We start from the raw sequence: 26,192 nt of genomic DNA, 5'->3' as shown, positions 1-26,192 counted from the left end.
CTGTCTCTGTGTTTCTTTCTGTCTGGCAAATGCACGGGCCCTATAGGGAAAAACCCCTCAAAAAAAAAAAAAAAAAAGAAACTATTTCTTTATTTAATTTTATTTATTATTATTTATTATTTAATTTGACCAAAGTGACAGAGAGAGAGAAGGGGAAAATGAGATAGCCACCAGATCCAGGACTCAAACCAAAGTCAGCCATGTGGGAGTCCAGCACATTAGCCACCATACCACCTGCTAGCCCACATCACAGAAACCTCTTTAAAAATAAAGAAAGTGCTAAGAATTAAGAATGATTGTGCTTGGAACCGCAGTTGGCGTAATGGCTATGTCACTGAACTCCCATGTAGTCAACTGTGGTTCGAGTCCTGGACCTGGTGGCTTAAACTCATACCAGGCACGTGTGTGTGCGTGCCCAAGATCCTGAGAGGAGAATGGAGGAGAAGGGATTGCAGCGTGGCCATCCCCCCATTGGGGGGTGATTTCTCACTTTCTGTCTCTCTGACTGTCTCTTGTCTTTCTTGTGAGTGCATGTGCCCTATAGCAAAAATAAATAAATAAATAAAAGAATATTGTGCTTAATAGAGATGGGGGTAAATCTAGGGTAAGCAAAGTATTTTTAATTAGGGGAAGAGTTTGGGAAGTAAAATCTCTTAATGTTTTCTCCCCATCTCTTCATTCTTTTCATTTTACCCTTTTGAAAGGATCAGTTATAATAATTTAAGTTTGTATTTAACTTTTACATTATCTCAGTTGATTTTCACAAACTAGAAAGTCTAAGTAACCTAGTCTTTTACATCTAATAAGTCCATTGAATTCTTAATCCTGCCTCTATTATAAGCTGTATTCTAATTGTCCCCTGCAATATTGAGGCTACTGGGAACACCTCCACTCCCAGCCTCAGCTTCTGTACCATGCCCATAGGTACCTAAGATGCTCTAGGTAATATTGTCTGGAAATGTGAAAATTAGCCACTCTTAGACATATTGCAATCAACTGGAAGAATAGAAGAGGAGTAAGCTGGCTCCTTTTATCTGTCCACTGTTTGGTTAATAAGATAAACTAGCAATTCTCAAAGTATGGTCCACTGAACCCTGTGGGTGTCCAAGACACTTTGAGAGAGCCTGGGAGTTCAAAACTGTGTTCATAATTAAGTTAATATCTTATTTGCCTTCTTCACTGCCTACAAAGACAGGTGGGGATAAAACTGTACTGGCCCCTTAGTGTACATTGAGGTGGTGCACACCATTGATAGCATATCCGCAGTGGTCACGATACTCTTCCCTACCACATGTTCAGTAGTGTGTGTATGTGTGGGGGGATTTCACTTAAGGATGTGCTCAAAGAATCACTAAAAAATTCAATTCTGTTAAGTCTTGACCCTTGAGTGTTTGTTTTAACAACCTGTGTGTGGGATGAATTGGGAAGTGAATAAAGCATTTCAGCTGCATAGCAAACTGGTTTTCTCCGAGGGAAACACTTGTGCAGTTGTTTTCATCGCAAGCTGAATGAATTACCTTTTTCACATAGTCCCATTTTTACTTGAAAACACACCTGTCAGACAGTCTTTGGTAACTCAGAGTTGGATGTTTGCTATCTATCTTCTTAAGAGTGAGTACTATGACTGAAAAATAATAAATGTTGCCAGTGATAAAATTCAAGCTTTTAAGGAAAAATTAGAATTTTGGAAAATGTGTATCCACCACAATTAGCCTGAAAGTTTTACAACTGTTTAAGGTTCTCACCTTGAAATCAAAGGTATTATTAATGGATATAATTTTTAGATATTGTATAATAAGGTATATCAGCATGTGGGAGATCTGCATAACTCATTTTCCAAATGACACATGTAGGAAGACATTCCTTCTCAGGGCCTTCTACCTTTTCAGCCAAAGACTAATCAAGTAGAGCACAGTGGACCTACTCTTTGGATTTGGCCACCCTTTTTGTCACTGGCAATAAGTAGTGTCAGTTGATTTCTTTGAATTTTCAGGATCATTTTACTCATTTTTTGAAAAAAAAAAAGTATCAAAATCATCACAGGTAAATGATTCATTCAAAATGCAAGATACACAGTGATTTTAATGTAGTAAAGAAAGTGGACTCATCCTGTAGCTTAGCAGACCAGGGAGCTGGATTCTTCATGGCTGGCCACGGTTTGAATTCCAGCCTGGCAGCTTAAAAGTCACACGGGGCTTATGTGCCTGTGTGTTCAATCCCTAGGGGATAGAGAAGTGGAGGAAAGGAGTTGATCGCATGACCACATTCCATGGGGGATGCTTTCTCTCTGTCTCCCCACTCCCTCTGGTGAGCACTTGCATCCTTTGGCAACATAAAGGAAGTTAAGTTCTCTCGTATGGTTTCAGAATCCGCATTACACCCAACCTTTAAGAAACTCATTTGTCAAGTTTTTGTGTGGTATCAAAGAATAATATTTGCAGTGATCTCCTTTATGCAGCTACACTGTCTGTGTCAGACCAGGTTTTCCTCATATAGATCAGTTAAAACACATCACCACAGATTGAATACAGAAAATTCAGCTACCTTGTATTAAACGGACATTAAAGAGAATTGCAAAAATGCAAATGTCAACTCCTTTCACTATTTCGTTGTGTTTTGGAAAATAAAGTTATTTTCAGAAAAATATGTGATTTATGTTAACACATAGTTGTTTACCTTCATTGTTATTTTTGTAGTTTACCCAGGGTTCATGTGCTCACCAGAGGGGGAGGGGAGGAGTGAGAAGTCACCTCTTCCCCTCCAGGGGAGAATGGGCACACTGCAGTTTCTTATTCTCCATTCTCATCTTGGAATTTGGGGCATGTATGCACACATCCCTGGTATGTTTGTTCAAGCCACTGGGTCTGGGATTTGAAATACGGCCATATGGGATCTAGCCACCTTAATCAGCTTCACCACCACTGGCTCAGATTTTATTATTTTTAATAAGTATTTAAATATGTTCCAGTTTTAAATTCTAATACAATAAATATTGACAGTTATAGCCCACACATAAACAAAAACTCTTTGGGGTCCTCAATTTTTACAGATGTGAAGAGGGTCCAAAACCAAAACATTTAAGAACTGCAGAGCTGGAGTTCCAGCAGTGTATGACACATATAAATAATTCTATAGGAAAAATAAGCCAATACCACTCACAGAAAAATGTGGGTAAGGCTAACTCACTCACCTGCTTTTTGTTTGGGGATCGCTTACAGAGGCTGCCTAGCACATTTCAGTGCCATGCTAGGAAGCTTCTCTGCTCTCACGGTAAAGATGGGCCAGCTGGAGATGGCTTTTTCTCCACTTTTCATAAGCATCTCTTTACCAGGTAGAAGCCAGAGGGTGGGGAAGCTCTGAGAGAATTTTCTTAGACATTTGCAGCAAGCGAAGAAAGGGCAGATGCAAAGATTATGTCCATTATGCTCTTAATTGACTGGTTCTTGGCTGAAAAGAAAAGACCCTGAGCAGCAAGGCTTACCTTTCTGGCCTGAAAGCCGAGACGTGTGGGAGAAGCAACAGCAGAAAGGACAAAGAGAAGACAAGTAGCAATGTAGGTCCTGATACCAAGCATGGCTACAACAAAGAAAAACAAAACCACTGGGAGACTCGAGACAGGTCAGCTCTCAACGTGGGCGTTCCTGCATTTGCACTGCAGTCCTCAAAAGTATGGGAGACTTCCATTTCATGTGAGTGAGCAGGGGCGAGGGGTGGACACTATACCCAGAGTCGTGACAGCCAACAACCACGTGTAATTCAGTAGTCCATGTCTGGAAGGCATGGGCGTAAGGACTGATTTACTCTGAGTAGTTCAGGTGAGACGTACAAAGGACTGCCAGTGTCTAACCTGTCCCTTGGACCCCACTGTGCTGGGAGTGGGATGGGAGTGAAAGTAGGATTCGCTATATACAGTAAATATGTTTCCAGGCCAAATCATTTTGTCGCATGTCCAACAATGTAAATAGATTTAATATAATCTCTTTCAATGTATATATCCTGTAGGGTCTGAATCTGTAGGTAACATGTCAGATTCTTATCTATCAAATTTTTCTTTAAAACCCTTGTAGCCTCTCTAAAATGATTTTCCTAATTTTTTGTATTTTAACCTCTTTTCCCTCTCCCTCTGTCCTCTGGACTGCCACACTACCCAGTTATACCGCATTTGTTGCACTTAGCTTATTGAATCACAGCTAATAATTTTTGTTTTTCTGCTTCTAGGTTACTTCTTTGGGGGAACTGGTTAATGGAGAATTTATTTATTTGTAAAATATTTATTTAGTTTTATTTATTATTATTCAATTTGACCAGGGAGAGAGAGAGAAAGCAAGCCACCAGGTCCAGGACTCAAACCATAGTCAGCCATGTTAGAATCTAGCACCCTAAATACCATGCCACCTACTGGTCCCTGGAGAGTTTATTTTTAGCAAAATAGGATATTGACTTAAAGACATTTATAAATATCAGCAGTATATTTATATAGGTTATGTAGTTCATAAAATGAAAATTTTTCTCATTTTCCAAAATATGTCTGTTATGTTTGTTCTTTTTTAAAATTTTTTTATTTTATTTATTTTAATTTGACCAAGGAGGGACAGTGGAGGAAGAGAGAGAGAGGAAAAGTGAGAAAATAAGCTACCAGGTCTGGGACTCAAACTGCAGTTGGTCATGTGGGAGTCCAGTGCCCTTTACCACCATGCCACCTGCTGGACCCATGTTCTTTACAGCCCTTTTTTGTTCTAAGGAACATTTCCAGAAGTGTAATAGCAAAGCTTATTTGAGAATATAAAGGGCATTGGTGCCTGTTTTGTAAACATTTTGTTTTTGTTTTTGTTTTAAGCATTTTCTCATCTCTGTGATTATGCTAATGTTTCAATTAAATGTCAAACAACTATCTGAAGGGAGTTCTGATAGGAGCCAAGATTGTTTGCCTATAGTGTCAGGACACTGGCCTTAGCTGCTGGTCCTTCTCAGAAACGTTAACGGACATTGCTTTGATAGGAACACTTGTCCCACCTCCTGGAATCTGCCCCTGCTCTGTGAGGCATGACTGTGAGAGTGGCTTGGACCTATCTTCAGACTACCACCATCCTCTGAAGGCAAGCTGCCACGATTCCAGTTTCACTGTGGAATTCTGGCTAAGCCTTTTCCTCCTCCACTTCCCCCAAGCCCTTTGCTTTGGAAGTCTCCCAAGCCAGCTGTGATCCCTTTGGCCAGCCAGCACTCCTTGTAACTGTGAAGCAGAATTGTTCATAGGTCTGGACTGCTGCGTAACTAGCCCTTTTAGATCCACCCAGAGGTGAGTCATTCATTTGTTGTCCCCCCCCCCGCAGGGATACCTGAATATTATGGGCTATTTTATCCGTAATTAGAATTCAATGATGAGTTGAGATAACTTGCATTTTGCTGCTCAAAGCTTCTCATAAGATATGACAGATACTTTACCTTATGTATCAAAAAACTTCTATTGACCATACCGTGAATAAGTATGATAACTGATCTTTAGAGTCAATTATTTCTTGCACCAGAGACTTCATAACAAGTATAAAATACATATTTGAGTACATTCTATTTATTCTCAACTAATTAATAGCTATTTGTAATGGAAAGGAACATTTCTTTTTCTTTTTTTGGAGAGATTTTTAGCTAAAGGGCGTGTGTGCTCGCCAGAAAGACAGAGAGAGACAGAGACAGAAAGTGAGAAATCACCCCCCCAGGGGGGATGGCCATGCCGCAATCCCTTCTCCTCCATTCTTCTCTCAGGATCTTGGGCACGCACGCACACACGCCTGGTGTGAGTTTAAGCCACCAGGTCCGGGACGTGAACCGCGGTTGACTACATGGGAGTCCAGTGACATAGCCATTATGCTAACTGCTGGTCCCATGGAGAGGGACTTTTTAGAAATTTATTTCTTCTATGAACAAGAGAGACAGGCAGAAGTCCCCCAACAGAGTCTTGATACTTCAACCCATCCCCCATCTCAGCCAGTCCAGATTGTGGACATAGGTGTATGCCCACAGTCCTCAAGGAGGTCTCTGGACTTGAACCTGCACCCACAGTCTTCAAGGAGGTCTCTGGACTTGAACCTGGAACCTTCCCTTGTGGGTCAGCCTTGAAGAACATAGGGTTTTACCATTTTAACATTGTGTCACTGTCAAGCCCCAAGATACGTTCTTGTTTCAGATACATGGAGTTGGGGGGCACTTTTAAAAATATATGGAAAATGTATGTTATGAAAAAACTATGAATGCATTCTTGAAAATATTTTTTGGCACCAAAAAAATTTCATACTTAAATTCCATTTTCCATGAACCTTTGGAAAGCCCTTCATAGATTTTATTTTTAGATCTTCCTGTACTACAGAAATGGAACCAGTCAGTTGAAGAAATGAAATTTATCAGGGTCAGCAGGTGACATGATGGTTAAGGCAGTGGATTCCTATGTGGCTGAGATTCGAATCCCAGACCTGGCTACTTGCTTTCTCTCCCTCTGTGGTGAGCTCACATGCCCTATAAGAAAATTAAAAATAATAATAAATACAATTAAAAAAAGAAATTTATCTTTTTAATTATAGATATATGCCAAATATTTAAGGTCAAATTTTCATGGGTAACTAAAACTGGGTTTTGTGGAAGACTGCTGTCTTTCTCCAAGAACACATTTATAACATCAATAACAACAGTAGCTTCTGTTGAATGCCACTGTTGTGCCTTAGTCTGTGCTAAGTAAGCTCTACATAGATCACATGGAAACATCACAGTGAACCAATGAGGAATTATTACTCACATTTTATGGATAAAGAATCTGGGGCCTAGAGGGCTTCAGTAACTTGCTGAAGGTTATAATACCACTAAGTGGCAGGCTCAGGAATTCAAACCAGGCCTAAGTCCAAAGCCTGGCTAATTAGATAGTTATAAACACTGTGTTGCCTTACATTTTCATGTTTTTCTTTATGCAGAAGACTGTTGTAAAATGCAAAATTAATGAAGTTTAATAGGACCTGATTATTCAAGAGATGAATACAAGTGATTTAAAATTCAAAGATAGTCTGCCTTTTTTTTTTTTTTTTTTAAGTTTTGCTGTGAGGTGCTTGTGCTCACCAGAGCGAGACAGAGAAAGAGGAAAGTGAGAAATCACCCACCTGGAGGGACAGCCATGCTGCAATCCTTCTCCTTTGTTCTCTCAGGATTTGGGGCATGGTATGCACATGTTCCTGGAGTGTTTTTCAAGCTGGCAGGTGTGAGATTCAAACCACAAAGACAGCCATGTAGGATCCAGCGCCTTAACCTCCATGTCACCTGCTGGCTCTGCTACTTTTATTTTTATATTAGGTATGCAAAAAAATCACTTTATAAGAGGAAATCAGCTTGAAGTTCTTATTGAATAGAATAGTTTAAATCCACATAATGAGCTCTTTATCTAAGTAAGTCTTTAATATGTGACCATTCTTTCCTTATCTCGAGTTAGTTTTTTCTGACTTCCCGCACACTTTGACCTACTTCTCCTGCCAGCCAGTCATTCAGTAACATTGAATCATTCAGTACCTCTGTGGTATCTGATACTGTCTAGAAACATCTTACATATCATGTTGCTTGATAAGACTATGACATATTCTCACTTTCTGGTAATTTTTCACCATAAAAAATTATTTATGAAGATAAGGAATAACATGCATAGTCAATTCCACCTTTATTTGGCTTTCTGTGCTAAGGTAAAGAATGTTGTGTACAGGAAGCGAAGAAACTCTGGGATGAGATCCTCCCTCTGGCTTCCTACCAACCCGAGCCCAATACTATATCGAAAGAAAGGTTTCCAGTCTTAACAAAGAGCTTGTGCTGGGGGAAGGGATTTATGGGGAGATGTGATTTTGCTATTTGTAAATCAGAACTCAGAGAATTTCCCATAGAAACAAGGCAAGATGTGTGGTGAAGGGCCAGGGTGTTACAGGAGTATTCAATAGGCCTTCACTGATTAGCCTGGAGAGCTGAGTATAACATTGTTTTCAAAGGAAAATGTATCTTGAAATCTAAGTAACTACTTCATTAGAGGCTATCTTTCCTGACTGGTTTACTCAAGACTGAGTAGAGTAATGATATTGTTGGCAAAAATATTTTTTAACGTGTTCACTCCATGGATGTATTTGTCAATTGACTCTTAAGTTTAATAGGAAAACTGTTCATGCATTTCCATCTGATAGTCAGGAGTTGAAGAGATCATATTGGGTAATAAGTAGGGTATAGGGACAGCTGTGGGTCAGTGTCAGGCTGGCATATCACTTCACACTGACCAAGGTTCTGGCCCGGCGTAGTACCTTTAAAGCCAGGTAACATTTTTGTTTTAATTACTTATTTTATTTATCATTATTATCATTTTTTAACTAGCTACAGGGCATGCATGCTCACCAGACAGAGTTAGGGAGAGGGAGAGGGAGAAGGAAAAGGAGGGGAGGAGAGGAGGAATGAGAAAGCAAGCTTCCAGGAGGTCTGGGACTTGAACCCCAAGCTAGCCATGTGGAAGTATAGAGACTTAACCACTACACCACCTACTGGCCCGGTTGCATATGTTTTGATACCCATCGTTGTCTTTAAAGTAATATGGGACCAGCAGTTGGCGTAATGGCTATGTCACTGGACTCCTATGGAGTTGACCGCAGTTCAAGTCCTGGATCTGGTGGCTTAAACTCAACCATATGCGTGCATGCCCAAGAATGGAGGAGAGAGGCCAGCAGGTGGCATGATGGTTCAGGGTGCTGGACTCCCATGTGGCCAACCAGGGTTTGAGTCCCAGATCTGGTGGCTTGCTTTCTTACTTTCTCTTTCTTTCACTATCTCTGGTCAAATTAATAATGATAATAATTAAAATTAAATTAAATAATTATTTCTTTATAAAAAACAATGAAGGAGAAGGGACTGTAGCATGGCCATCCTCCATAGGGGCGTGCTTTCTTGCTTTCTGTTTCTCTGTCTCTCTCTTTCTTTCTGGAGAGTTCATACATTCTATAGCAAAAAACCCTCAAAAAATTTAAAAAAAAAAGCAACATGAATGAAAAGATTATCTTTTAACTTATATATTTTATATATATTATATATTAATTTTTATGTTGATAGTATTTAACATAAGTATAATCTCTAGGTTTTAATGCCATTTTATGCTTATCAGGATCCTCTGTTAAACACTGTTACCTTTTATTGACATTCACATTTTTGGGCCAGAAATGTTAAGTCTGTTTTAACTTTTATAAAATACTCACTACTATATGAATATCTTCCGTTTGTTTATTCATTGAACAAATATTAAATGCTCCTACCTGTTAGGAATTGGATGAACATACAATAAAAACATCAGGGTTCGTTTGTTTTTAAGTTTTTGTGAGAGAGCACAAGAGAGAGGGAGCAAGACAGAGACAGAGACACAGAGACAGAAACATGATCCCCAGCAGGGTCATTCACTGTGATCCTTCCCCAGCCTTTCCAGCCAGCCAGGATCACAGGTGCGTGTATAGGTTGACTAGGGGATTGGACCTGCAGTCTCCCATTTGGAAGTAGCCTTGCTTGAGCAGTGTTACCACCGTGTCACCAAGCTGTTGGAATGTCAGGGTAAACCTAAGCAGTGTGATGATTTGCACCATACCTCTCAGTCTCACAGTGATCTTCAAGCTCATGTCCATTGGATGGATGGCATAGAGCAGGATTTGGCAAACTCTGAAGTGGGCCAGATAATGAGTACTTTCGGCTCTCAGGTCATACGGTGAACAAAGTATTTCCATAGTAAATAACTGTAACCTGTTGAACTAATTGTCGTGTTCTGTTAAAGTCCCAATTGCCCATCTACTTTCCTCAAACTACTTTACCTGGTGTCCTCTAAGGAATGTGTCAGCTGATAGGTGAACCACACATGTACTGCAGCATTGACCAAGAAGCTCCAATGCAGGGAGGGGTGTTAGCGTTGGGAGGTTAGGGGAGGTCGTCTTCTGAGGGGAAGGCCATTTAATAGAAATAAACCCCTCTTCTGATAAATAGAAGTGATGACTGTATGAGAAATCAAGGTATTGAGAATATTCTTTTATGGAGATAAGCCTTAAAAATTAAACATTCATTAACTGGGCTTACCCACTGGTCAGAGTATTAGCAAGTGATGTTCCATGGTTGAGATCTAAAGATATCCACCTAGAGTGATGACACTCAGCCAGTGCAGTATGCACGATGTAGGCCTTAGCGGGTCAGGCTTCCCATTGGAATGAGGATTGCAATTATGCATTAAAAAATATTTATTTAATTAATTTGTTGTTGTTATTTTTAAATTTGACTAGAGAGAGAGAAAAGGAAAGTGAGAAAGCAAGCCACCAGGTCCAGGACTTAAACTGGTCAGCCATATGGGAGTCCAGCACCTTAACCACCACGCCATCTGCTGGCCCCAACAATTATGCATTTCAATAATGTATCCTTCAAACAAGATGTGCTAGGAAGTGCTTTGACCAACTCTTGTTATGTGGGTGTATCATTATAATTATGTGCAGGAGAATTAAATATACAGAAAATGATAGGGACAATCTTTTTCTCTTTTAGCTTGTGAAGTAATCACTAATCTAGTGCACCTGGGTTTTTTTTTTTTTTTTGAAGAATTGTTTTATTCAACTTTCTCTATTTATTTATTTTAATTTGACCAGAGAGGGATAGAGTAAGAGAGAGTGAGTGAGAGAGAGTGAAAAAGCAAGCCAGTAGGTCTAGGACTTGAACCTCAGTTGGCCATGTGGGAGGCTAGCATCCTTAACTACTACAGTACCTGCTGGGTCCCTGCACCTCATTTTTTAAAGTTTCTATGATGTATAAAAAGTCAATAGGAAATACTGTACTTTGAATTATTGTTAAACTTTTGAAGGTAAGTGTACCACATCTATGTGGTTTTATCTTACTTTCTTTACCAATTATTAGGTCTTTATTAGCAGTATTGCAGAAGGACCAAGCAGATGGTATAACGATTATATCGCTAAGCTCCCACATGGGACGCCCACATGGCCAGCTGTGGTTTGAGTCCTGGACCTGGCAACCTGAAACTCCTGCAGAGCGTGTGTGCATGCATGCCCAAAAATCCCCAGAGGAGAATGGAAAAGAAGAGATTGCAGTGTGGTCATCCCCCCAGGGGGTGATTTCTCACTTTCTCTCTCTCCGTCTTGCCAGCGAGCACACGTGCCATATAGCAAAAATCTCTCTCTTAAAAAAATAGTAGGGGACCAGCAGTTGGCGTAATGGCTATGTTGCTGGACTCCCATGTAGTCGACCACAGTTCGCGTCCCGGACCCGGTGGCTTAAAACTCACACCGGCCACGTGTGCGTGCTTGCCCAAGATCCCGAGAGGAGAATTGAGAAGGGATTGCAACATGTCCATCCACCCTTGGGGATGATTTCTTATTTCTCTCTCTCTCTCTGTCTGGCGAGCACACTCACCCTATAGCAAAAACCTCTTAAAAAAAAAAAAGAGTGTTATTGTGAAGGACATATTTGACACGATTGAAAATTAAAGAAATTACTCATTCCTCATAATAGCTTCATTTAACTTTAATCGTTCCTATTATTTATATAAATATACTTATAGGTCATATTTATATAAATATAAATAAAATAAAAAATAATTTTTTAAATGACTAAAGCATTATTTTTTAAAATATGAATAAAAAGCTGTGGCTATCAATGGGCCAAGGGGTGTTCCACCTTTTATTTTAGAGAGCTGCTAAAATTGGAATCAATGGTGGCAGCGTGCATTTAGTAGTTCTTGCATCTAATAAACCACTCTGTTACCATTCATAAAGAGTACTCAGATGTCATAAAAATAATTTGTCCTCTAGAACTCCTCACTTGTTTATCAGTTTTTCAGTAACAGGTACACGTTACATGACCATAAAAGAAGAGAGGAGTGCATTGTTATTGTAAAAGGCCATTTCTTTTTATTCTACTTTTATAGTCAGCTTAATGCATTTAGTGTTTATGGCTAATTAGCTGTTTGACAGACATTGTAGAGCACCTGAAAGCTAAAATGTAATGTGCTGTCTATCCAAATCAGTCAATTCAAGGTAAAAGATTTCTCATATAAAGGTGTAAGTCAGTGGAAAACCTAAATTGGACTCGCAGAAACTTGAACAGTACTTTTCTGGAACATCTGTATTGTGTAATTGGTTTACAGTTATTGCTAAGAAAAGTTTCTTTCAAGTACTTAAGTTCCTCTTTGCTGTTTTGTAGTAGATATTTATTTTTTGAAAGCAGTTGAATTCACAAGCCATTTACTGCACAAGCCATTTACTGCTGATCACGGGTTTATTTTCCTGAATGTCATTGGGATTCACATGGTTATCCAAACCTTGAATAGTAATGTTTATTAAGAATTAACTTGGGAGGGGGGGTGTGGGCAGCAGGTGATGTGGTAGTTAAGGCTTTGGACTTCCACATAGCCAACTGTGGTTTGAGTCCCAGATAGAGCAGCTTGAAAATTCACTTTGGATGTGTGTGCAAAATCTCGAGAGGAGAGTGGAGGAGAAGAAGAGATGATCACGTGGCCATCTCCCTGGGGGGCGATTTCTCATTTTACTTCCTTTCATCTGTCTCAGGTGAGTGCATGTGCCCTGTGGCAAAAATCTAATCAATCAATCAATCAATCAATCAATCAATAAATATTGTTTTACTGTAAATACTCAGTTCCAGATCTAAGATTGTTAACCAAATGCTTCCGTAAGTGGGAAGTGATTATGTCCATTTCATCAACACACATTATCAATTGTTTAGAAAGAAAAGTTAAAAAATTGTTTCATATTACTACTGAAACCCTGCTAGTAGGTGATAATGACAGTTTCAGAAACCCAGAATCAGAAAAATTCCTCTGGCCTGTTTTTAAAATACAGATTTATGACTTTCAGGTACAATACACTCTAGCCTTAAGAAAAAGGTATCTTATTGTTTCTAGAGTCTGAACTCTAGCTTAAGGAAAATAAAGAGAATTGGATTTTGGAAGCCTGTTTAAAACAGAGAAAAAAAGTGAATATATCCCTGGGAATTGCTTGCTTACATAAAAATAAGTGTTTTAGTGCCAACATTGGTAGACTCTGGTGGGTCTTTCCTGCTTAGATTATTTTTATTTCAAGGAAGAACGATATTTTAAGCTTTCATGGAGAACAGTTTTTTTTCTTAAATTGAAGGCGAAATGATAGCATCCTAAAGACAGATTTTGTGTTGATACATTTGTTTTCATTGTTGAGCCTCTTAAATAAGTGACTATATATACTTTTTTCACCTGTGGTAGCTTTTACCCTTAATCACAGGTAGAGTGTCAGAAAGCCAAATCAGGAAGCCCACAAAATAAAACAAACCTGAGACATGCGTATTGTGCATGGACCCTAGATGCAATAAAGATTACCTTTGAAAAGCAAAGATTGTCTCAGTTAGTTCAGATCCCATTCAAGGGTGGTAACTCTGTGAAACTAATTTTGTCCTTTGGTTGTATCTAATTTTGAGGGAGTGAATATTTTCCTCATTTTGCCTCTATTTATTAATTTTTTGAGAGACTATTGATAGAGAGGGTACGTGCACTCTCCGGAGAGACAAAGAAAGAGAGATCACCCCCTTCCACCAAGGGGATGGCCTTGCCTCAGTCCCTTCTCCTCCATTCTTTTCTTGGAATTTTGGGCATGTATACATATGTGCCTGGAATGAGTTTCAAGCTGGGTTTGGAACTCAAACCACTGTTGGCCATGTGGGAGTCCAGGATCCTAACCACTACACCACCTGCTGGCCCCGGTTGCCTCTGGTTTAAAATTTAACCTATATTGGTCTTAATCAGAAAAAAATATGAATTCTATGAATTTTCTCCCCCACCCCACCCCACCCTCACTTCCTAATTCCCTTAGTATCAGCTGCACAGAACCTTATGCAGCAACTTCATTCGAAACCATAGAGAGGAGCACTTTTCTATTGACCGTTTTTCTCTCCTTTTGTGAGGAAAGAACTAATATAGTACCTTAAATAGAACTGTCTCCATGGCAATGGACAGTCAGCTTTTGACTTTGAGCCTTATAAAAAAAAAAAAAAGGAAATTTAAAAAAGCATTTTATGGTCTAAAATAGCAGTATGGCAAAAGTAAGGTATGAGAATATTTCCTGTCAGTTACTGCATGGCTGATAAAGCTAGCGGAACACATCTCCTTTTTTTCATTGCACCCTTTAATTCGAGTATTTTGAGATGCTGCACAATTCCTTCCTTTTATTAATGAGTGATAATTATTACCTTCAGATTGGTAGAAAAGTTGAAAAGCTCAGAAATATGCTTACAATAGCCTGGGGGCTCGTGCCAAAGAAAAAAAGAGTTGCTTAGCTCTAGGTGTAATTTTATTTTCATAAAGAATAAAAATACTGACTAAATTATGGGTCATTTAAACAGAATTATCTCTGGAATGCTGGAAGCCATGACAAGATTAAAAATAAAAGCTCAGCAAATGATGCCATTTTTTCCTAACTGAGTCCTACAATTTGGGTTCTACAGATCACGCATCCTATTTAGAAGACTGCTGGCAACCTGTCCCCCTTTGCCTCCTCTCCATTCCCACCTAAGAGGCAGAGCCCTTTAATTCTCGCTGCTGGACCTCCTGGCCTTCAGTGAAAGTCAGTGAGGGTGCTCTGTGTTAGAGACCAGGGAATAAGACCACACCACCAGCCGTAATCTCTCTGTCCTTTTCCTTTTTATAGTTGTTTCCTCTCTACATCGCGGTACAGAGCTAGTTTCCAGTCTAATCAGCTGTCATCTTTAAAATGCCATTAAGTGCTTCATACGCTGAGGTTACTGTTAACAAGGAAATTAGTTAAATTATGTGACATACATTCAGTGGAATGCTGAGCAGTTCTTAGGCTATAGATCTATATATAGAAGGAAACAGATGTCTATACTAGGTTAGACAAGAGAAGAAAAGACTGGATTTTAATAAAACATTAGGAAGTTTTTCATTTTTATTTTTAAAAAGATAAAGACAGAAGGATGGGCTCCAGAATTAACTGTCTTAATTTCTGGGTGGTAGGATTATAGAAGATTATTTTTACCGTCTGCATCTTCTCATTGTCCTTTGTTTTTAGTGTGTTTTTTATAAAAATTCAGAAATCTATTACTATTTTGAAATAATGCTACAAATATTGGGTGGTCAGAAAACTCATAATGCATTCTTTCATAGAAAAACATTTTAAAAAGTCATGACTTCTCTGGCAACCCAAGAGTTTAAATGAAGCATAGTGCAGAGATCAGATTCAAACAAGATGGTAAAATAAAGATGCATAGAGGGACCAACTGATGGCACAATGATTACTCCCACATGGTTGACCGTAGTTTGAGTCCTGGACCTGACGACTTCAAACTTACACCAGGCGCATGTGCATGTGTGCCCAAAATCCCAAGAGGAGACTGAAGGATAAAGGATTGTGGTGTGGCCATCTCCCGGGGAGGGGCGGGAGTGATCTCCTGCTTTCTCTTTCTCTCTGGCAAGCACACGCACCCTATTGCAAAAATCTCTTTTAAAAAAATGCATTGAGATAAAAAAAAAAAAAAGATACTAGGTTTCATAGCTGTCCACAATAGCTGTGGATAAGTCACCAAGGGAATAATGATGTGTGTATCTCTGGCTAATGAGGCCTCAGATGGGTTGACATAGATATGTATGATGTGGAAATGGACGCAGGCTCTGCAGTTGGCTCTGTAGCATATTCCTTTAAGTCATCCTATCAGTCTCTCCAGGATTTCTCTTTAGAAGCCTGAGGCTTTACTAATATTTCATTAGAGAATTAGTTTTTCTGCTAAATTTGAATTCAAAAGATAGCTGCAATTGTATTACTCTACTTTTACATTCTATAGCAAATAATAATACTTATATACACTTCAGTAACTTACCAAATTTGTAATTGGAACATTGTTCATCTAGAGGTGCCACTTACTAGGACCTGAAGATAGAAAAAGTGGGTTATTATATAAAATAATTTTACAGTTATTTGATTAACATGTACATTCTAGGATTTTTGAAGATTAAAAAAGTGTATGGAATCTTTTTTTAAAGAATTATTTTTATTGGACCAGCAGGTGGTGTGGTGGTTGAGGTGGCTGGATTCTCACATGGCTGGCCATGGTTCAGGTCCCGGACCTGGCAGCTTGCTTTCTCACTTTCTTTCTCTCTGTCTCTCTCTGGTCAACTTCAATGAAAAAAAAAATGATGATAATAAAATTAAATAAAATAATTCTATATTAATTATTATTATTTTTAATTTGCTATAGGTCATGTGTGCTCACCAGAGAGAGAGAGACAGTGAGGGGCTAGGGGAAGAATGAGAAAGCAAACCTCTAGATCCAGGGCCTCTACTGTTGTCGGCCATGTGGGAATCCAGTGCATTAACCACCATGTCACCTGCTGGCCCCAAGTGTATGGAATCACACTTGGTTTCAGATAGCTTACTGTGTGGTCATAGAGAGGGATGTTTTCCTTAATAATTATAAAGAGATATAAATAATATATTTTAGTTTTTTATAGATATTTATAGATTATTATTTATCTTCAACAATTATGAAGGCATGGATAAAATTTCAGTTGCCCAAATATGTTATTGTGTGGGGAAGAAAAGGGGGGTAGTTAAATATTAAATTCTCATTCTTATGTCTAAAGCAGAGGAATGCAGATTTGATGATGACTTTTGTTTTTAATGTTTTCTTACATCTAAATTTTAATTCCAGAAAATAAAAATATAACAGCATAAATAACATTATAAAGGATCTGTAACCAGTCATTTTATTAATCAATGTTTCTCACTTATGTGATGTGAGACCATTTTTAATGTCTGGATCATTCATTAAGCCAAATACTGAATTTTGAGCTTACCATAAACCAATGAATAGTTTTGTAAACCCAGTCTATTCCATACATTGTTTCTTTAACTTGTTAGAGACTGTTTAGACATTTCGAATGTTGACATTGTACTTGATGAACTCAGTATTGTGTAATTTTAGTAATAGCAAATATGTAGTATATAATACTACATTATTTTCAGAGCTTTAGAAGTATTTACCAGAAAGTGTTCTCATTGCCTACTTTAATAGCCTCCTGTTCACCTCACTGGTGAGAGTTGATTCCCATCCTTGGGTTGCGGGGGTAGCTGAGCATACAGCACCTCGTGCAGCACAGCTGCGAGAGGCGGCGCTTCATCAGTCACATTTACCCAGAGAAAGCAGACAGTGCATGCGGTCCAGAGCTGCACGGAAGTGGCACTGAGGAACAGGGGGAGCAGCCACAGGAAGTGACTGGGCAGTGGAGGCAGGCTTTGTCATATCACGAGGGCGAGATGCCCGCTGGAGCTGTGATTGGCTTGTTTTCACAATTGCGTGGGCTTACAGTGCATTTGTGACGCAAATCTGCAACTCAGAAACAAGCAGGAATTGCACCTGGCTCATTTGATATGGAGAGTTGTTGGGTTGGGAATGTGCAGTTCCGCCACTTGGGGTCCTCCTGGTTTTACCAGATGTTAAGACCATACATAATACTGAGCATTCATTAGGCTTTATAGCTTTATACTATAGCACCCTGTGAGGGACATACTGTAACCCTGTTTCCTCACCCTCTAGATGAGGCTCTCAGGTACACAGGCTGCTTACTTAAAGCTATGACAACCATGCTTCCAGCTGTTCTCTTCTGTGCTTGCTTTCCTTCATCTCAGAAACTTATGATATCAAAAAAGGAAAACAGGGAACCAGCAGTTAGCATGATGGCTATGTCGCTGGACTCCCACGTAGTCAATCGAGGTTCGCGTCCTGGACCCGATGGTCTAAAACTCACGCCGGGCGTGTGTGTGCGCATGCCCAAGATCCCGAGAGGAGAACGGAGGAGAAGGGGTTGCGGCGTGGCCATCCCCCCTGGGGGGTGATTTCTTGCTTTCTGTCTTTCTGTCTCTGTCTGTCTGGTGAGCGCACGCGCCCTATAGCGAAAACCTCTCCAAAAAAAAAAAAAAAAAGGAAAACACATGGGAATTCATTTTATCCCCATTCTTATCTTCCAAGTAGAAATGAACAACCTTACAGTTTTTATTATGGATTGCCAAGTAATTTTCATGCAGGTGCCCCAGTGTTTCCTTTCCATCTATAAGTCTGCAGACTGTAATGTGGGTAAATACATTTGCACGGCTTAGCTGGGAGCTGTGAGACCATAGTCTTTATCAGGAGAGAGGAGAGGTTTGGTTTTCCTCTGCTGAGAGCCTTTAAAAGCAGAATAAATACTAAGATGATTTGGATTTTATTCAAGTATGGAAAGAAAGCTTTACTCATTGACATTTCTTTTTGAGACAGAGAGAGAGAGAGAGAGAGAGAGAAAGAGACAGCCATCCGCAACAGTTTTGTCACACCTCAGTCTCCCTCCTCTCCCTCAGCCTTCCAGCTAGTCAGATTCTTGGATCTGATCTTCATTTTCATTTCTAAATACTGGTTTTTCCCTGAGGGACTTAGTGCTGTTTCTTATAAATATACAAAATATCTTTGGATTGATAGAAATTATGCTGATTTACTTCATTATAATTTTGCAGTTTGAAAGCTTCATTTGTCCTGACTATTTTAAAAACCTATTTTAAAAACAAACACACACACATACCTGAAGCAGTTTACTGACTGATTGTTTTGGTTTTTGCCATAAGGGCAGGCACTCATCAGAAGGAGACAGAGAGAGAGGGAATGCAAGAAATCACCCTCCCCACCCCCAGTCACAGATGTCTTTGAAGTGTGTCACTTTTGAGGCCGCAGAGGGAACTTTCATTAACTTGTCTCCTAGGGAGTATATGAGGAAAAGTAAAATAACAGAATTGTCTAAAATTAGGATTGCTAGTGATTTTTTAGCTATGCATATAATATATATGCTTGGAAAAATGTTGTGGAAAGAGACACCACCACATTAACAGTGCTTGTTTCCATTAGGTGAGATTAAAGAGGATTTTCGCTTATTTGTATCTTATTGAGGAAATGTTACTTTTGTAATTGGGGGGCGGGAAGAAAAACTAAAACTACAAAGAGGCAGAGTGCACAGAAGTGGGTGCTGAGGGGGGATAGTACCAACAGTCACCTCTTTTCTTTCTTTCTTTTTTTTTTTTTTTTTGGGAGGTTTTCGCAACAGGGGACATGTGCTCCCCAGACAGACAGAGACAGAGAGACAGAAAGCAAGAAATCAGCCCCCAGGGGGGATGGTCACGCCGCAATCCCTCCTCCTCCATTCTCCTCTCGGGATCTTGGGCATGCACGCACATGCACCTGGCATGAGTCTTAAGCCACCGGGTCCAGGACACGAACCGCGGTTGACTACGTGGGAGTTCAGCGACATAGCCATTATGCTAACTGCTGGTCCCACCTCATTTATTTCTTAATGAAGCATTTAGGAAAACGTAATCTCGAATGAAGGAAGTTAGTAAATCTTGATAGAAATGGTCTTACCTAAAATTCGAATGTAGGGCCGGTTTTCATTTTGGACTCCCTATGTACTTGAACAAGTACTGTATTTTTTTTCTTCATACCTTATCTCATTTAATCCTACTAACCTTAAAAAGTTGAGATACTATGCCTATTTTATGAAAAATAAATTTAGGCTTGAAGAGATTAAATATTTTCCTATGGTTACATGCTACACTGTTACCATTTAACATACTGTTTTAATTTTTTCTCTGAGGAAATGTGTAGTGTTGAAACCTATTCAATTTTTAAAATGTGTATTAAGAAAAATGCTACAGTCTTGTTCTCTAAATTTAAAAAGTACATGTATGGGGAATAGGAGGTTATCAACTTTTGTACAAAGACTGTTTTGCCTTTTAACTCATAGGATATTATAGGATATTGCCACTCAAGTCATTGTCTTCCATAGTTTTTTTTTTTTTGGAGAGGTTTTTTGCTATAGGGTGTGTGTGCTTGCCAGAAAGACAGAGAAAGAGAGACAGAAAGTGAGAAATCTCCCCCACCCCCCGGGGGATGGCCACGCTGCATTTCCTTCTCCTCCTGGGATCTTGGGCATGTGCGCACATGCGCCCAGCAAGAGTTTGAGCCACTGGGTCTGGGACTAGAACTGTCGTCGACTACATGGCAGTCCAATGACATAGCCATGACGCCAGCTGCAGGTCCCTGCCACTCAAGTCTTCTTAACATCTATTTCCTATTTTTCTACTACAGGAATAAATGTTACTTTAGTGCTTATTAAGGAAATTAATTTGGTGCCTCTTGTTTCATATAGCATTCTTATTTGATACTTGTTTGTACTTTCGTATTTTCCTCTAAGAAATCAAATACTAACATTAACAAAATAGGAAAGAATTTTGTACTTATATGCAGATGTTTCCTGATACGTTTAAAGTATCTAAAGACGTTCACCAATTTGATTCTGATCATTAAATCATTGTATATGTCCACCTGAATTGCTTTTTTTGAGAATTAATTTTATTTTATTTTTTATTATTTAAAAAAATTTGACCAGAGATAGAGAGAAAGTGAGAAAGCAAGCCACCACGTTTGGGACTTGAACTATGGTTGGCCATGTGGGAGTCCAGCACCTTAACCACTACACCCCCTGCTGCTCCCTCACCAAATTGCTATTTAAAATTTACTTCCATTATAGGTAAAAGTTGCTTCACTTTACATTGATCAGTTCATGTCTGCTCTTGTTTATAAAGTTACATGATCATTTGATTCATCCCTGAGTCCTCTAAAAGCTATTACTGGACTGGTTGTATTGTTTCAGAAATGTACTTTGTCACATAAGACTTACTGTTGAGGTCTTGTTACCATTCATGTAACTGTGCTGAGAAGACTCAAAGTTGTTCCCAGTGTGATTCACTCATCTGAGCGAAATAATAGCCAGGGGTGCAACTAAGGAAGCTAAATTTGTTTGGTTTGGAAAGTAACATCAGCCTTTGAAGGGCTAATTTTAAACCCATGGGGAGGAGCTTTCAGCTCTTGCCCATTTGGATGCTCTTTGGAACCGCCCACCATACTTGCAGGAAGCAGAAGCAGCCCCTCGAAGCACCCAACCAGCAGCCAGCAGCAGCTGCCAGCACTCCACTGAGGCATCTCGGCCTACCAGCCAACCCATATGCTCCAACAGTTACAAGCACACTTGGCACGCTGACGATCCTGTAGCCCTCTCTTAGAAGAGAAAAATGTATTCTTTGGAGATAACATTCTAGGGAGGGAACAGCTGTATGCGAAGGTCTGTTATGATTATATGAACTCCCTAAGAAAAGTTAGGGCAGGCCAGATGGTGGCAGGGCAATAAAGCAGTGCTCTGCGTTCTGGCACCACACAGGAAGGTTCCACTTCACTTGCCTATCCGTGCCCTGGCTGGCTGAGGCTGGAGTGGATGTGGAGTGAATAACCTGCTGTGTGTGTCTCTCAATCTGTTTATCTCTCTCACCCTTTGAAGCAACAAATAAATAAGCTTAAAAACAGGTTGGGAGGGAGCCAGCAGGTGACATGATGGTTAAGGCACTGGACTTCCATGTGGCTGAGCATGGTTCGAGTCCTGGACCTGGTGGCTTGCTTTCTTACTTCTCTCTTTCTCTTTCTGTCTCTCTCTGTTGAGCCCATGTGCCCTATAGCATATTAAAAAAATAAATAAATAAAATTTAAAATAATTATTTAAAACAACAACAAGAACTTGGGAGTCTGACAGTGGCACAGCAGTAAACTGTGGCATGCTGCCAGGTTGACCTACAAGGGAAGGTCCCAGGTTTGTGTCTAGAGACTTCCCTGAGTATACACCAGGCACACACACGCTCAGGAGCTGGGGTTGGCTAGAGCTGGGGGATCATGGCATTGAGACCCTGCTAGGGCTACTGTCTGTCACTGTCTCTCTCACTTAGGGGAAAATAAGTAAATAAATAAACTTTGAAGAAACTCACAGAACAGGGACTAACAATTGGTATAATGGTTACATCACTGAACTCTCGCGTAGTCCACTGTAGTTTGTGTCCCGGCCCTAACAGCTTAAAACTCACGCTGGACACACAGGCACGTGTACCCAAAGTCCCGAGAGGAGAATGGAGACGAAGGGATTGCAGTATAGCCATTCCCCTGGAGGGTGATTTCTCACTTTCCATCTCTCTGTGTCTCTGGCAAGTGCATACCCTATAGCAAAAATCTCTCTTAAAAAAAAAAAGTTATAGAACATTAAAACTCACTAATACATATAGGCCCACTAATCCTTAATGCTCAAATCCTATAATACATTTTTTAGTAGAAATAACTGAGGACAAGTCCATGTTTTATTTTAGAGGATTTTGAAAATTCCTATTACAGTAATAGGTTGTAAAAATTTTTAATCTTTCCTAAAGATTATTTAAGAGTACTCTCTCATTTACATAAAATACCTGTTTTTTTTAAACTGAGCCATTTATAGAAGACAGAGTATAGAATATTGAAAATAATCTAGATACATTTAAAATGAAATTCATTCTGTTATAAAAATATGTAAACTATATATGTATAATATAGATTTTTTTTTAATCCTGACTTTATGGCATTTTATAGTTTATTGTAACAGTTATCAGTATTAATAGATTAAAATAGTTTCTTAAAAAGTAATAGAACTTATCTATTTTAAACTAGTAAAAATAATGGGGAGGGACCTGCAGGTAGCACAGTAGTTAAGCACCATACATAGGAAGCCAGGTCCCATATCCATGGTATAAATCCTGCCCCACCCCCAGCAGCTTGAAAAACATGGTGAGTGTATATGTTTATTTCCAAAGTCCTCATGGGTTGGAGGAAGGAGGAAAAAGGATTGTGGCATAACCATGCCCTGTTGGGGAGATTCATATTCTCTCTCTCTTTCTCTCTCTCTCTCTCATGCATGCACCCTCTGGCAATTGAAAAAGAAAAATAAGGAAGTAGTTTTAAAGCATTTTGCTTATTTTGTTTCTGAAAGCTTTTCTCCCAGCATTTAGAAGCTTTCACAGTATTTTATATAACCACAGAATGTTAATGCAAAAAGGCCCTTAGGGAATATTTTTCTCATTTTTAAAATGAGAAAGTTGATACTCTAGAAACTGATTAAGGTCTTTCAGTGCTCAAGAAGGGAAAAGAACTCAGGTTTTCCGTACCTGTTTCATTGTATCACCTTGCCTCTAGCATGCAGTTACTATCTTTCTGTTTATTACTGTTTGGGTGTCTGTGTCTAGTTTCACCAACTATTGATAGTTTGTAAGCCCCTTTAGGCAGCTTTTATACTTTGTATGCTCTTAAAAGAACCATTACATAAAGCTGCTTAACAATGAAGAATTCAGCTAATACATACTTACTGGTTGGTTGATTTCTTTGATTCAAAAGTGTGCTTTTAACTTATAATGTCTGCCGCAGTGCTCTGGTCCTGTTAAATGTCTTTATTGCTTAAAAATAGAAATACTTAGATCGTATGAATGATCCTATTTATTTTGAGTTCATTTAAAACTGGATTTAATACCAACATTGAAGCCTTAAGTGTAGGCTAAGAATAACAAGCCTGTTATCTTTGGTTGAAATAAGTTAGTTAAAATAAAATGAAAAAAAAAAAAAGAGCAAAGTGCATGAATGGCATCTGTGCACCAGCTAACTTGGAAAATGGGAGGAGATTATCAAAAGAGTGACAAATGAAAGGAAATCTTTGTGATTATTAGAAGATAATTGTTTTCATAGATCTCAACTGTAGCATAATTATAACTTTTTCATTTTATGAGAAACTATACTCAGAATTTTGTTGCCAAACAAGAACTCAAAATCTGTTCAACTATATAGAGTAGGAGTCTCTGTGCACGTCCCAAGGTCTCCCTGTGCGTACCTGCCACATGTGTGTGTGCCATGACCCTGGCTGGCCAAGATAAGGCAGATCATGTTCTATAAGCCCTGTTTGGCATTGTATCTGTGTTTTATCTCTGTCTTCCTCTTTCATGGAAGAAATAAATAAATAAACATTACAAAAATTATTTTTGAAAGTTATCAAGAGAAATGTCAAGCTACACAAAAGCAGAAAGAATAGTGGAGTAAATCTTCACAAGCCCACCCCCACATTCAGTATTGACGAGATGTTGCCATCGCTGTTGGATCGCGTACCTCCTCAGTGTTGCTGCTGTCAAATCTCAGCACTCGTTTCCTTTCCCCCCTGCGTGCTTAGTGGGTGTTTCTAAAATGTAAGGACACATTCTTACATAACTGCAATGCCAGTATTCAACGAAATGAACAATAATTGCTTGTTATGGTGTAGTACCCCATCTTTTCAAGTTTTCCTCCGTTGTTTAATAGGTATTTCAAGTTTTTTCTCTGAGTTAAGTCTACTATTACCTCTGGCAGTTAGGTCTTTTAAGTCTCTCTTAGACAATAATCTCCCTTTTCCCGTTATGGCTTTAACTGATTGAAGAAATTGGGTCAGTTGTCCCAATCCTTGGGCAGATGGGTCAGGTGTCTTAACTCTAAATCTAAAACTAACCCTAACGTTAATATAAAATATTTAGTAATTGGGGCTGGCTGGTGATGTGGTGGTTGGAATCTGGGATTCCCACATGGCTGACCATGGTTCCAGTCCCGGACCTGGCAGTTTGTGGCTTTCTCTCTCGCTTTCCATTTCTCTCTTCTTTCTCCCCCCTCCCCCCCCCCCCCCCCCGTGTCTCTCTCTGGTCAAATTAAAATAATAAGAAAGAAAATAAATTTTTAAAAAAGAATATTTAGTCATTTTAATGCTTTGTGTTATCATTTAACTTGTTCTTTTAACCCTGGTGCTTATTGTTAATTTGAATTTAAAGGTAAGGCTTTGATTAGATTTATGTTCAACTTATATTTGGTTTATAGACATGTTCTTCATCTTTTTGTTTGTTTTTTAAATGGCTGCATTGATGGGATATACTCTTAGACACGAGCTTGCTGGGTCGAATGGCAAGTACATAGGTAATTTTGCTAGACATTCCCATATTTCTATCCATAAATGTTTGACTTTACATTCCCACAATAATTTTTGAGAATCCCTATTCACTCACAGTCTTGTCAATTATGCTGTTTAACTTAGATTTTAGCCAACTTGATGTATAAACTATAACATGCTTTTCTCCTTTTATAAGTAATTTCTTTAGTGAATTGCCTATTCTTTGTCCATTTTTACATTGGGTTATTGGCTTTTTTCTCTCTCTTTTTAGGATCTCTATAAAACTGAACTATTTGCTTTTGTTGTAAGTTGCAAATATTTGTGTTTTTTAAAAAGAATTATTTATGTATTTAATTTCATTTGTTATTATTATTTTTTAATGTGATCAGAGAGAGAGAAGTAGAAAAGGGAGAAAGCAAGCCACCAGGTTGGAAATCAGCCATGTGGGAATCCAGTGCCTTTAACCACCACACCACCTGCTGGCCCCAAGTTGCAAGTATTTGTCACATGGTTTTGTTTGTGATGTTTTTATACCAGGTAAAAGATTTGTTAACATTAGGGTGGAGGATGTATATGTATGTAGCCAATTTTTGTTTGTTTTTGTTTTGCCAGAGAATATGTATGCTGGTTAGAGGGCCAGAGAGGGGATAGTGAGAAGGCACTCCTGTATGGGGAGTGGGTCACACCACAATCACTTCTTCACTTCTCCCTCCTTTGAGGTTTTGGGCATGCACACACATGCATTTGGTATGATTCCAGGCTGTTGGGTCTGGGACTTGAACTGTGCAGTCAGAATTATCCTCATCTCTTCTTTCTTTTTATTACAGAAATATAATACATTTTACCTCCTGGTAAAGCTAATCTCCTTACACATTGCTGTTTTTACTGATTTTTCTTGGTCATTCATGTTTATTTAATTGATGGAAAGTTATGATCTATGACCTTGAAGTACAAAGAGAAACAAACCATAAACATTGTTTGTAAGGATTTCTTAGTATTGTATCAATACTTTGTTTTAATATAAGTAGTAAATGTAGCAATCTTTGTGCAAATAGGCAAATAGTTGAGTTTATAAGGATACATAATTAAAAGGAGAAAAGAAGTCCCAGAGGCATAGCATGTGCTGCTACAAAGAGGAAAGACTTAAGTTTTTGTTTTACCAGAGAATATATGTGAAACATTGAAACATTTGTAGTTCTCAAAGTGTTTTCTTCAGCTTCTGCTGGCTCCTTAGCACAAATGAAAGAGTGACATCATGCAGAAATAGTGATCACTGTTTTCTTCA

General features: G+C 39.0%; 1 protein-coding gene and 1 long non-coding RNA gene across 2 annotated transcripts in view; one reads left to right on the top strand and one right to left on the bottom strand.

The window, feature by feature from the left end:
• Window positions 1–26,192, top strand: part of SESN3 (sestrin 3) — a gene marked incomplete at its 5' end in the record, with an annotated part of 69,579 nt that overhangs the window by 6,053 nt on the left and 37,334 nt on the right.
• LOC102494039 (uncharacterized) lies at window positions 3,197–17,662 on the bottom strand. Its single transcript, XR_336609.2, has 3 exons — window positions 17,073–17,662; window positions 15,910–15,959; window positions 3,197–3,576 (listed from the first exon to the last, which is right to left on the bottom strand). It is a non-coding gene; the product is annotated as an uncharacterized LOC102494039 (long non-coding RNA).

Source organism: Tupaia chinensis, unplaced genomic scaffold (genome assembly GCF_000334495.1).
Source record: "Tupaia chinensis unplaced genomic scaffold, TupChi_1.0 Scaffold140218_1, whole genome shotgun sequence".
Classification (NCBI taxonomy): Eukaryota; Metazoa; Chordata; class Mammalia; order Scandentia; family Tupaiidae; genus Tupaia; species Tupaia belangeri.
Note: the sequence above shows the minus strand (reverse complement) of the source record. Positions and strands in the feature narration are given on the sequence as shown.